Below are 13295 nucleotides of genomic sequence, written 5' to 3' on the forward strand. Positions count from 1 at the left end.
ACCCCCACGGCCCGCGCCTACCCCCCCGAGGTAACCCCGCGGCCCGCGCCTACCCCCGCGGCTACCCCCGTGGTCTGCGCTTACCCCCGCGAGCTACCCCTGCGGCCCGCGGAGTCCTTCGCGGCTACCCCCGCGGTCCGAGGCAACCCCCGCGAAGGACTCCGCGGCCCGCGTAGTCCTTCGCGGCTACCCCCGCGGTCTGCGCTTACCCCCGCGAAGGACTCCGCGGGCCGTGGGGGTAGCTCGCGGGGGTAAGCGCGGGCCGCGGAGCCCCCCGCGGGGGTGAGGGTGAGACACCCTGTGGCATCCCCTTCGTCTTCCCTCCCCTACGCTTTTCCCGCCACTCGACTGCCGACGTAGTTCGGGTCCGTCGCCGATGGATGGCGCTGCGCGCGGGTGGCCGATGCTCGTTTGTTGTTGTTGACGTCGTACGCCTAACCCCCAAATCCACTAAAACGGCCAAATTTGTAATTAAATCAAAAAATGGGTATTTTGTTACATTTCGGGGGTCAATCGGTTTCTAATTAAAAATGATGGATTTTAAGCGTTTCCGCAACTTTGTACGTCAAATAACAACTAGCTATATGTACGCCAGACCACGTCTCGCGTAACAGGCTTCGCGATATCTCACGAAACACTGTTATGCTGCGACGCGCCTGGCGCACATATAGCTAGGCCTGCGGAGGCACGTGATCACCTCGACCAATCGGAGCCATTACGGAAACAGAAACGTCAGTGAGTTCGTTCTTTTTCTACTTCCGTTTTCGATTGCCTAGAACACCCTATTCGCGCGACAGAAATGGTCGGGCCGCGCCGCCGGCAGGCCAAGCAGGCCCGGCCCATGCCGAACGGAGTTGCCGGCGGAGCGAAGCGGAGCTGGCAACTTCGTTTGGTGGAAGGGCGGGCCTGCTTGCTTGTTGTACAACTTATTGTTCACTATGGCAATCTCTAGCTTCTTTTCGTCCAAAAAGACCCTTTAGCGCCTAAACAGTTAGAGATGCGGCAAAACAGACGAAATTTCTACAGGACTCTACTTTGACGAGTTCTCCCTTAGGAGAACATTTAAATGCCATACTTTTGGGGAGAATTTTTGAACCTTGGATACCACCATTCACACCTTCAGGCGTGGTTGCCAGGATTTGCCGTAGGCGTTGCGTTCCCTAGGAGTGGACCTTAAGATACCCTGAAATTTGAATGCTCTAGCACATTTTCTTCTTGTGGAACAGACAGACAGACACGAGGTCGTTTGCATAAGCCCGCTAGATAGCTTTTTCAAAGCAGAAGGGCGGGCTAAAAAGCGTCATTTAAGGGACTTGTGTTTTTTTTTTTTAAGTCCAATTGTTGAGCTAGAATGATTGTCTTCGAACTTGATCTGTCTTTTAAGCCCGCCCTTCAAACGCAGCCTGCGCCACATTATTTATCACTAATGACTTGGGGACCATAGGCGGATGATGGTGTCTCTGGATTGCGACCTGCACGATGAAATGAAACAGGTTAAAAAGTTGTCTCGTAGTCTAGCTGCAGATAGGATGACAATTCCCTGTACTTACAGATGCACCTGTCTCCACATCTCTGATTACAACTTCAAACTGTGCCGTTGTTGGCAGGTACATGGTACCCGAAGGAGTTGGGAGAGGGTTTGTAAAAAAAGGCACACTTTCCAGTATGTGTTGGTAACGTTCTGCCCAAGCCTTTAAGTCTTCTCTGACGTCCGGTTTCAAGCGGACCATTTCAGCGTCCTCACTCTCACTCAACATCATCGTCGTCTTCCTCCAGGGGGGCAGACTCACACTCCATATCATCCTGAAAATGTAACCATGTTAACCACAACGTCATAGCCTCACATGTGAAAGTCCTACTCGCCTTCACATGTGAGTTCGAGGTTAAATGGACCCTAACATGTGACAGTACATTTAACTTCAGCGGTAAACACCCACATGCGCTAGGGTTAAAAATCCAAAGAAATGACACTTACTGAACTTAGAAGGAGGGGGGGGGGTCGCGTGGAACACAATCTTTCCTTTTCCTTCGACGCAGCTGCAAAATTGGAATGTCATCCTCATCATCATCAGACTCTGCACTGTCTGCACTGTCATGCTCATGACGTCTTTTCCTTGATTCTTCACATTTGCTGCTTGTGACCTGAGGAAAGAAACGCAAGTGATGAAAAGGGACAGATCAATTCAACCATGACAGATAAACAAGGTAGATGTACGCCAGACCACGGCTCGCGTAACAGGTTTCGCGATATCTCACGAAACACTATTGCGCTGCGACGCGCCTGGCTTTCATCTACCTAGGCCTGCGGCGCTGACACCCGAGTCAGGTAGTGCAAAAATATACACAAAGAGACGGGCCTCCGGCCCGTCGCGATTAGCGAAGCCCATTACTCCACTGAGCGGAAAAGTTTCATTCTATTTGTTTGGTTGTCTGTCTGAACGCACGATAACTCGAGAAAGAATTGAGAGAGTTTCAGGGTCGTTTTGTATCATTAAAAGACAGATCGAGTTCAAAGATGGGCATTCAAGCTCAAAAGTTGGCTGTTAAAACAAATCAAAAACCACAGGTGGCATAATGTTTTTACCATCCAATATTTTTTATAGACTTTTTAGGGGTACCCCGTTAAAGTAGAACCCTACGAGCGAAAATTTCGTCCGTTTTGCTCTATCTCGTACCGTTTCGGCGCTTTGGGGCATTTCTTGGCGAAAACAACGTTAAACAAGCACGCCCGCCCTTCCGCCAAACGCAGTTCCAGCTCCACTTCGCTGCGCCGGCAACTCAGTTCGGCAGGGGCCGGGCCTGCTTGGCCTGCCGGCGGCGATGGTCGGGCCTCCGGCCTGACCATTTCAGCCTCGCGATTTATTAAAGAACATAACCAAATAATGTAGGTAGATGTACGCCAGACCACGTCTCGCGTAACAGGTTTCGCGATATCTCACGAAACACTGTTGCGCTGCGACGCGCCTGGCTTACATCTACCTAGGCCTGCGGCGCTGACACCCGAGTCAGGGAGCGCCAAAATGTACACAAAGATGCGGGCCTTCGGCCCGTCTACTTCCTGTGACTTCGACTGAGAATGCAGGGTTGTATATTTTTTCGCTTATTTTCGTCAAAAACTCCATGTGGCGCCTACATGGTGAGAGATAAGCCCAGAGGGCTCAACTTTGACGAGTTACCCCTTAGGAAACTGTAATTTTTTTGAAAAAAAAGGTAGATGTACGCCAGGCCACGTCTCGCGTAACAGGCTTCACGATATCTCACGAGACACTGTCACGCTGCGACGCGCCTGGCATACATCTACCTTCGCCTGCGGCGCTGACACCCGAGTCGGGTAGTAGGAAAATGTACACAAAGGTACGGGCCTACGTTCCGTCAACGGCCAACCACCTTGACTAAGCATGCAGGGTTGTACATTTTTTCGCTTATTTTCGTCAGAAAGACCCTCTGGCGCCTCAACGGTTTGAGCTAGAGCAAAACGGACAAAATTTTCGTCTACAGGGCTCTACTTTGACGAGTTGCCCCTTCGGAAACCATACACAAATATTTTTAAAAAACTTCTTTTCATTGGGACCCGTTGTTTTTGATTTTTTTTAAATCCAATTATTGAGCTAGAATGTTCATCTACGAACTCGATTTGTCTTTTTTGGACACAAAACGACCCTGAAAATCCCAAGTCGCTCGCTCAATTCGTTCTCGTGTTATCGTGCGGACGGACAGACAGACGGACAGACGGGCAGACAGACAGACGCTAAAAGTTTTGATCATTACTGGAGTAATAGGCTTCGCAAATCGCTCAGGCAATAGGGTGTTCCAGGCTATCTAAAACGGAAGTGAAAAAGAACAAACTCACTGATTTCTCTTTTTCCGTCCGCCCAGTATGAGAAACTTCCATGGTAGTGTGGTCCGATCCTATCCTCTCAAATATGGAGGGGAGCTCGGAACTGATCTGACAGTTTCTCATACCTGATAGGCGGCGGAGGCACGTGATTAGCTCGACCAATCAGAGTCCTTACGGAAACAGAAAGGTCAGTGAGTTTGTTCTTTTCCTACTTCCGTTTTAGATTGACTGAAACACCCTATTTGTTTCACTGAAGTGTCCATGTAGATTACTTCTCGGCATCCTTGGGCAGCCCCCATCCCTTTCAATAGGACACCGGCAGCAGGGTCACGTGCGATTCGTGGCGACCAATAGAATTTGTTTCTGGGCTTCCTTTACTCCATCTTCAAGAAAGGTTTCATGGGCGCCTTTTTTGCTATGAGCTAAACGTAGTTTACAGTCTTCAAATTTTTCAATTCCGAAAAACACCCAGCACACCACACGACAGGTCATCCAGGATTTTCTTGCACTTTTCACACCCTTGCTCTTTGTCCACACATCTGGGATGAAATTCTGCCACCTATTCGTGCAAGTTCACGGTAGCTGAGCAAAAGCATATCTTGCAATCCGGGCACACGGTGATCAGATATTTTGCGATGAACTCCTCCGATCTGGTGAACTTTTGGCAGAAAGTGCAAGGAGAGTTACGATGGAGGCAGTCATCCCCGCCCGCAGCCACATGACGAAGGTACCCCTCGAAGTCCATGTGGCTCTGGTACGCGATTTTGCAGCGTTTGTGGAGCAGACCGTCCTCGCCTGCGTCGGCTGTAGCTATCACCACCTGCTCTTCGCTGAGACGACCCGGGCACGAGTCTTTGGGCCTGCCGCCGCAGACAGGGGCTGAAGTAGGCGTAAGGCCTCTGGTCCAGCGTGGAGCAGAGATGAGCATCGGGCGGTCCGCCTGGACCGGGATGGTCCGGTAACGAGAAGTGCGAGTGAGATGGAGCTCTGGCCGGCTCGAGCGTCTCACTTTCCGTCGTTTTCGGACCATCCCGGTCCAGGCGGGCCACCCGAAGCTCACCTCTGGCGTGGAGCGCACGCAGCTGACACACGTCAGGTGCAGCTTGTCACCGGAGCAGCACTTGATGGGGAAGGTCCGCGTGGGCAGTGCCTGCCCCGAACATGCCTCAAAATAGCAGGCCACTTTTTCTGCCCCCTTCACAAAGTTGGTGCAGCTGTGTCCAGAGTACTCCAACAGCCTGGCCTTCAGAGTAGCCCCGGTGAAGTCCCTCAGTATGGTGTGGGCAACGATGTTTCTAGTGCAGCCCTCATTACGAGCGGCCTAGACTGGCCCTGCCGCACAATGGGGCGGCCCGCTAGGATGTACCTGGCGAGGCTCACCCTTCCACGTGAGGTCCAGCTTTGCGACACTGTCAAGCTTCTCCAGAACTTTAGACGGGAGCTTGACGACCAAGTACGCCAAGTAACCAGCTCCTTGAGTCTGATCCTGTTCAAACCCTGGATTCTACACTGCGTCGATCACCCGGGCGAGCTTCTGAAACTGGGAGATGTTGACCCAACGGCAGCTGAACGCGAGTGTGAAAAACTCGGGAGAGCCAGAGGCAAGGTGATCTGCACGTAAAGTCACGGCGGCGATGGCAGCTGCAGATGTGGTCTCGGCTGCTGTGACAACGGCGGCGACTGCAGCTTCCGCTTCTTGGCGTTAACTGACTGCAGCGTCTGCGGGTACCTCGTTCAGCCTCGCGAAGACGACGCCCCTTGCCAGCCCGCCGGCGGCAATTTAGCGGCGGCGATTTAGTCGTCAAAAATTGACAGTTTTATGAGCTGGGAATGAATCAGGTACCCAGGGAGAGGACCCTGATTTCCCTGACCAAGGCAGTCAGGGCATTTGGGCTCGTCTAGGTCGCTCGATATGCTTGATTGCAACACAATTGTGCACGACGAAAGCATCAAGATAGGCTAACCTGACCTAACTGCTGTTTCCCGCGTATCTGTCTCGGGGCCAAGTAGAACTTGCCCAGGGCGTTGCCGTGAGTCGTACGCAGCAAACTGCCCTCGTTGTGATCCCCTCTGCGCAGAGTCAACGGCCTAAGGCAAGATTCGGGTCCCATCCCCTGAACAAGCTGCCCTACCCGGTTACTAGCTCGCTGCACGTTCCAAACAGAAACATTATATATCGAAGTAAACATAATTGCCATTAAAAGAGAGAAATGTCAATTTCTGCTTCAGATACTTTTGTCTGACTTTGACATGCTAAAATCCTAAGAGAGAGACCAGGCTGGTTGCCGCGGTTTGTGCCTTATGCTCGACCCTCGCCCGTGTTTCAGTATTTGACCGCGTGCTCTAAAGGAAACTTCAGATATTAACGCAAACAACAATGTTTATATTTGCCTGTTTTGTCAAAGAGTCACTCCATAATTAACTTTTTATTCTGTCCAGTCTTGACGGACTTGTCACAATATTTCTTTATTTGAAATAGTCATTATTCAACAGAAAACTTTATACAAAAAAGTAAAATATGACAAAATATCATCAATTGATTTCAGGCCCAGCTTCTAGTCTGTTTCGCTTTCATCCTCGTCAAAGCTGCTTCCATCTTCGTGGTGCGTGGTGCTGCTCGGAACATCGCTCGGCCTTAAGCATCAAGAGGTAAGTTAAGACAATACTGTCAAAGATCGACATCTCTGTCTGGACAGAGGAGGTAACGTACAGGTCATTGTACAGCGCCTTTCAGTGCTGGTGACGTGTGCCAGGACGCTGCGACTCGTCCTCAATATCGACCAGTGCCTCCGCCCGCACACGCCTTATAATTGGCATCATTCTGTCCATAAGATACTGTGGGCACTTGGCTGCGATCATCGCCTGTTTGACACGCACTGCCTCGATGATACGTCCACCGTCCCCGGACAAGTTGAGGACCCTTTTCCACGCCGTCACGGTGCCGTCACCTTGAATTTTAAGCCCGTGCTCACGCTCGATGTTAAGTCGCAACCGCCAGGACTCAAAGTGGGCGAACAGACAGTAGCAGCACCGCTTCGGTGGTTTGACGGCTGTTGACTTCTAAAAGCGATTACAAGGGAGGATTGGTGCCGATTTTGATGAGAGTATTTCCATACAAATAAAACGAGAGCAACCACCCACGTTTTCCAGAAGGTGAGCAGTCGTTGCGGGCCACTGCAGTTTCAGATCCCGCATACTATCTCTTCCTTTTGCCCTTGGCTCTGCTGCACCCTTACTGCGCTTAGCTGGCAGTTGGTCTGTCGAGCTCCGGCCCTTAGGGACAGAAACATCTAAATTAGATTTAATAACTTTTAATCACACGGATATATTACCACAGAACGAGTTACGAACCTTTCGGCCTTTCCTCAGGTCCATGTGCTCCCTTTGTGGAACTCATCTGAAAAGAAAATCAAACTGTCAATAGAGACAACATTGCTGTAAGTTTTGACAAACACATCTAGATTAGACGAAACGTACCCTTGCCTTCAACGCGTACTTCATCCTCGATTCAGGACCATTTGGAGCAAATTTTACAGTCTGAAAAATACAAATTAACTAAAAGACTGCTCTCAACTACAGGGTGCACAGAATACAATTTTCTAGAGATTTTCACTTGCTTACCTTCCTACGTTTCATAGACGTTTTTGGAGACTCGTCCTCAGATTCAACACCCGTGTCAGGCTCAGTCACAACATCCTCCATTGGAGCCTTTTCAGGCAACGGATCGGTCTGGCTAGACGCTTCGGTACGGACCTGGAAGTCAAACGGGAGTGTCAATTATAAACAGGGACGGCGAATGTTGAAGTCGAAAGGATTCGTCCAAATTAGACAACGCGGGCAACGCAGGGAACGGACCGAGTCCGTGAGCCCCGGCCAAAGCACGCTCGGGGCACAGGATATTCCGGAGCACGCCTCTAATCGATCGGCGCGGCCGAGCGGGGTTAATCCTAGCTTGGCTTTTACCTTATCAATCCTCGATGAGAACAAGACGGGGGGTGGAGCAGAGGACAGGCTAGAGATCCCTTTTCATCAAGTCTGAAACTTGCACAACTGCGTTAAGGTAGCAGAGGACTTTGTATCACCCGAAAATGTGTCCCATCAAACCATGAGGACAAGCTACAAATTAATTCATGCCTCAAGTTACCAGCAGAAACAAGCCAGCCAGTTGAGGAAAACATTTACCCAGACGGCGGCGGTGGCAGGCGAATTTCATCTAGTGGAAGAAAGTCCACATTGAAGTGCTGCGTCTTATCGTTTTCCGGAGAGTAGAACTGGAGCGGGTGCAGCGACATGGTGGCACAGACAGATCACAGCGAGTGACATCCAAGGGCGGAATGAGCCTCCGGAGCCCGTGAGCCAGCATTTATAGGAAAACCCTACCCTGCCGTCTGCCGTTGCCTACCTCAACGCATGGCTGCATCGCTGCCGACAGAGGTCGAGCGGCTTGCGGCGAGCGCGCTATACCGCCTCCCGCCAGGCCGGCGGCATCGTTTCCCGCGCGCCGCTTGATCGCGCCGCTTGATCGCGCCGCCCGGCACTCGGATCCTTCCACTCGCATTTTCGCTATGAAGCAGGAAAACGTTATGATTTCGCATTACGGTACTCGATAGCCCTCTAGCCGTGGTACATTTCGGCGCAGTCGGTCTTGGAAAATGTTGAACGGTACTCGGCCTAGAGCGAAATGTCCCCTAGACGAGTAGTTAGGCCCTATGTCCGGAGGGGGGTTGGGCACGCGGTCGGCACCATGTGCGATAGTAAGCTACATAGTCCCTCCAGGGGACCTGAAATAGGCCAATTCAGTCAAAACGGCACTTTTTTCGATGTTTTCGGGCTTCTCGCATGGATTGAGTCGTCATCCGAGGACGTTTCAGTGGCTGTATAATAAGTGATTCTCGGCGATTCCTGGTGATTCCCGGCGATTCCCTGTGTTTTTCGCTGATTCCCCTTGATTTCCGATGATTCCTGGCGATTCCCATCGATTCCCTTGATTCTCGTTGCTTCTAAAAATTCAAATTTTTCATACTCATATTCTGAAATATTTTGTAAAGTGGAACTGTTAATTCTTAATTGCCAAATCAAATTCAGGCTTGCTGAAGATTTCTTTTTGACATATGATTCCACTACCTGCTGTGGCAGCTACACAACAGTTCTGTACAGCAGTTTACATTTCCCATTTTTGTTATGGGAATAAATACGAAAACTGAAGATGGGAAGAGAGAGCAATTTTGAAATGGTTCAAACGAATACGTGATACCTCAGCAAGACAGTAGTTGGAGTTATTGCTCTCTCTTCCTATCTTCATTTCAAAGTTTCCGTATTTATTCTCATAATAAAAATTGGAAATATAAACTGTTGTGCAGAACTATTGTGTAGCTGTCCAAGCAAGTAGTGGAATCGAATGTGAAAAGCAGACTTCATCATGACTGAATTTGATGGAGCAAGTAAGAGTTAACAGTTCCACTTTGCATAATATTTCAGAATATTATGTATGATCTTCACAATTAAATGTGATTCGCATTTAACTATGAAAATCATTGTTATATTGCCAAATATCATGTGGTAACCGTTACTCACAGTAACCTGATGAAGACTTAGCCGCAGCAAGACATCAGTTAGAGCAGAGGTTGACGGAACTGGCACATTTATATAGAGTGGAAAAATGCTTTAATACAAATTGAAGCGCAAAAGGCTTAGTCATATACATAATCTTAAAAATATAAGAAACAACTTACAAATAAGCGCACAAGCGCAGAGGCTTTAAATCAAATTATTTACGAAAACTAGTCTAGTATGAACACGCGCAAAAGCGCCAAGGCTTTGACAATGAGATAATCTAAAAACTACATATTTAAAAACAACAACTTGTAGTTTCCCGTGGTCAAGCGCAAAAAGCGCAGAGGCTTAAAAAAAGTCAACAGGTAAAACTAAACATGACAAGTGTAACTGGACCTGTAGCGCAATGGCTACAGGCCAGTACACATGTACTGCTGTACTGCTGTGTCGGGTCAAGGCTTTTTGGGACTACTTTTTGAAAACCCCCACTATACCTTCCAAATATGATATTCAAGCCTTTTCTTTAGCTAATTTTTCCTGTAATTCTCCTGTCTCCATCAAAGAAGTGTCCCTTTTCGTTTTTAAATCTTCATTTACTTTCCTCGTCTTTTCTATTGCCTGCCTCTTCTCATCCAGTCTTCTCTGCATTTCTTCTTCTGCCTTTTTGTACATTCTTGCTCTTTCCGCCTGATTTGCTTGCTCGTCCTTCCACTCTTCTTCAGCCCTTCTCTGCTCCCTCTCTTCTAAACCCCTTCTCTGGTCCCTCTCTTCATATCTCCGCTCCAGCTCCTCTTCATACTTCCTTCCTGCCGCCTCTCTCGACCTCTTCTCTGCTTCATACTCAGCTCTCAATTCCTCTTCAGTTCTCTCCCTCCTTTCCAACTCTTTCTTCCATCTTTGAGTTTCCTCATAATGATCTTCCAACATCTGTAGGTCTTTCGCTTTCAATTTAAATAAATCTTCTGCCTGTTGAGTTTATCCTGGGTAACAGAAATTAATATTAGAATTCAGAAGAGCAGAATACCAATCATCTGCAACACTTTACTTGCATAAACCTTAATCAATTGGGTCCTACCAACAGAGGCTCCCTACAGAGACATTTTCCGCAGGCTGTGAGGAGGAATACTGTCCCAGAATGACATTTTAGCGGTGGTATGCGGCATGTACTTGATTCGGAACTTGTCTGAGAAGTCCCTAGTTGTTCTTGAAGGGTTGATAGTGCCGTGCCCATCCTGGATGACGAACACTTGACATGCGTCGCATAGTGGGGCTCATTGCCGACTTTCTTCAGAGATGACGCACACTGGCATTGCCACTGACAACCCCACGGTGACAGCAGGTCCTGGAATAATTAAAATAATAATAATTAGCTATATGTACGCCAGACCACGTCTCGCGTAACAGGCTTCGCGATATCTCACGAAACACTGTTACGCTGCGACGCGCCTGGCGCACATATAGCTAGGCCTGCGGCGCTGACACCCGAGACGAGGTAATAGGCGTGTATATACAATTTTTTCGAAATGAAGTCCTTTTAACGATTTAATCGACCATTTTATCATTTTCACCTCATTTTTGTCAAGAAATGCCCCCTAGCACCTAAACGGTACAAGATAGAGCCAAACGGACGAAATTTTCGCCCGTAAGACTCTACTTTGACGAGTTACCCCTTAGGAACCCATAAAAAAATATTTGATAAAAATATTTTTTCCAACCTGTAGTTCTTGATATTTTAAAAAGCCAATTTTTGAGCTAGAATGCTCATCTTCGAACTCGATCTGTCTTTTTATGATACAAAACGACCCTGAAATTCCCAGATCGCTATCTCAATTCCTTCTCGGGTTATCGTGCGGACAGACAGACACACAAACAAACAAACAGAATGAAACTTTTTCGGTCAGTGGAGTAATGGGCTTCGCTAATCGCTCAGCCAATAACAAGGTAGATGTTCGCCAGACCACGTCTCGCGTAACAGGCTTCGCGATACCTCACGAAACACTGTTACGCTGCGACGCGCCTGGCATACATCTACCTTGGCCTGCGTCGCTGACACCCGAGTCTGGTAGTGCAAAAATGTGCACAAAGATACGGGCCTCCGGCCCGTCAACGCCCGTCACTTCGACTAATCATGAAGGGTTGTACATTTTTTCGCTTATTTTCGTTAAAAACACCCTCTAGCGCCTCAACGGTTTGATCTAGAGCAAAACGGACAAAATTTTCGCCCATGGGCTCTACTTTGATGAGGGAAACCATAAAAAAATATTTTTAAAAAACGTCATTTTTGGGACCTGTTGTTTTTGAATTTCTAGAAATCCAATTTTTGAGCTAGAATGCTCATCTTCGATCTCGATCTGTCTTTTTACGATACAAAACGACCCTGAAAATCCCAGGTCGCTCGCTCAATTCGTTTTCGAGTTTTCGTGCGGACAGATAGACAGACACACAGACAGACAGTAAAAGTTTTTTCCGACCAGACGGAGTAATAGGCTTCGCTAATCGCTCAGCCAAATCAGCCAAATAACAAGGTAGATGTACGCCAGACCACGTCTCGCGTAACAGGCTTCGCGATATCTCACGAAACACTGTTACGCTGCGACGCGCCTGGCATACATCTACCTAGGCCTGCGGCGCTGACACCCGAGTCGGGCAAAAGGCAGAGTCGTAGATAGGCCTTCGGCACCAAATGACCCATATTTTACCACCAAGATTTTATTCTGAAGAGGAGACCATCAAATATCTTAGAAACAGCATTAAGATGGTTTGGGGTCATTTTCGTGTTAAAATCGCCCTCTGGCGACTAAACGGTTAGAGATAGAGCCAAACGGACGAAATTTTTGCCCATAGGGTTCTACTTTGACGAGTTACCCCTTAGAAAACTATAAAAAAATAATTAAAATTAGCAATATTTTCCAAATGCATTTCAAGTGGCCCGTTCTCGTCTAATTTTTGAGCTAGAGGGCTCAAAATCAATACAGTTCTTGCTTTTTATGATACAAAGCTACACTAAAAATTTCAGGTACCTAGCTCAAACCGTTCTCGAGTTATCGTGATTACAGACAAACACACACACACAGACAGACACGAAACTTTTTGATCATCACTGGAGTAATAGGCTTCGCTAATCGCTCAGCCAATAACATTACTTGTGGGACCTGTGGTTTCTGATTTTTTTAAAAACCAAATTTTTGAGCTAGAATGCTCTTCTTCGAACTCGATCTGTCTTTTTATGATACAAAACGACCCTGAAAATCCCAGGTCGCTAGCTCAATTCGTTCTCGAGTTATCGTGCGCACAGACAGACACACACACAGACAGACAGACGCGAAACTTTTTGATCGTCACTGGGGTAAAAGGCTTCGCTATCGCTCAGCCAATGACACAAAACGACCCTGAAAATCCCAGGTCGCTGGCTCAATTTGCTCTCGAGGTATCGTGATGACAGACAGACGCGAAACTTTTTGATCATCACTGGAGTAATTCGCGTTTCCAGTAGCGCCACTCCCGCCCCTGGCGGCCGACGCGCGAACTAGGAAGAGCGTGACCGACTGGGCGTCGCGCCGCTTGTTTACATAGGACTCACACCCAACACACACATTAACCGGTCGCCCTGCTCTCTAGTTTTCTAAATATCGTGAAAATTGTGAAGTATTTCTTATTTGGAATGGGTGATGTGCAAGATCCGACTGATGGCGAACCCAAAAAGCAACGGGAGCGGCATAACTGTTGCGTTCCTCAGTGTTCGGCGGTAAAAAATGAATCAAACCACTTGCACAGGGTCCCTAGGGATCCAGCTCTGAGAAAATTGTGGGCTGTTGCCATTAAAACGGGTAAAGAATTGACACAATCGATGCATGTGTGTAGCAATCATTTTGAACGAAGCAATTATTTCCCAACAAGTAAGTCT

Source organism: Frankliniella occidentalis, unplaced genomic scaffold, assembly GCF_000697945.3.
Source record: "Frankliniella occidentalis isolate FOCC.00 unplaced genomic scaffold, Focc_3.1 Scaffold384, whole genome shotgun sequence".
Taxonomy (NCBI): Eukaryota; Metazoa; Arthropoda; class Insecta; order Thysanoptera; family Thripidae; genus Frankliniella; species Frankliniella occidentalis.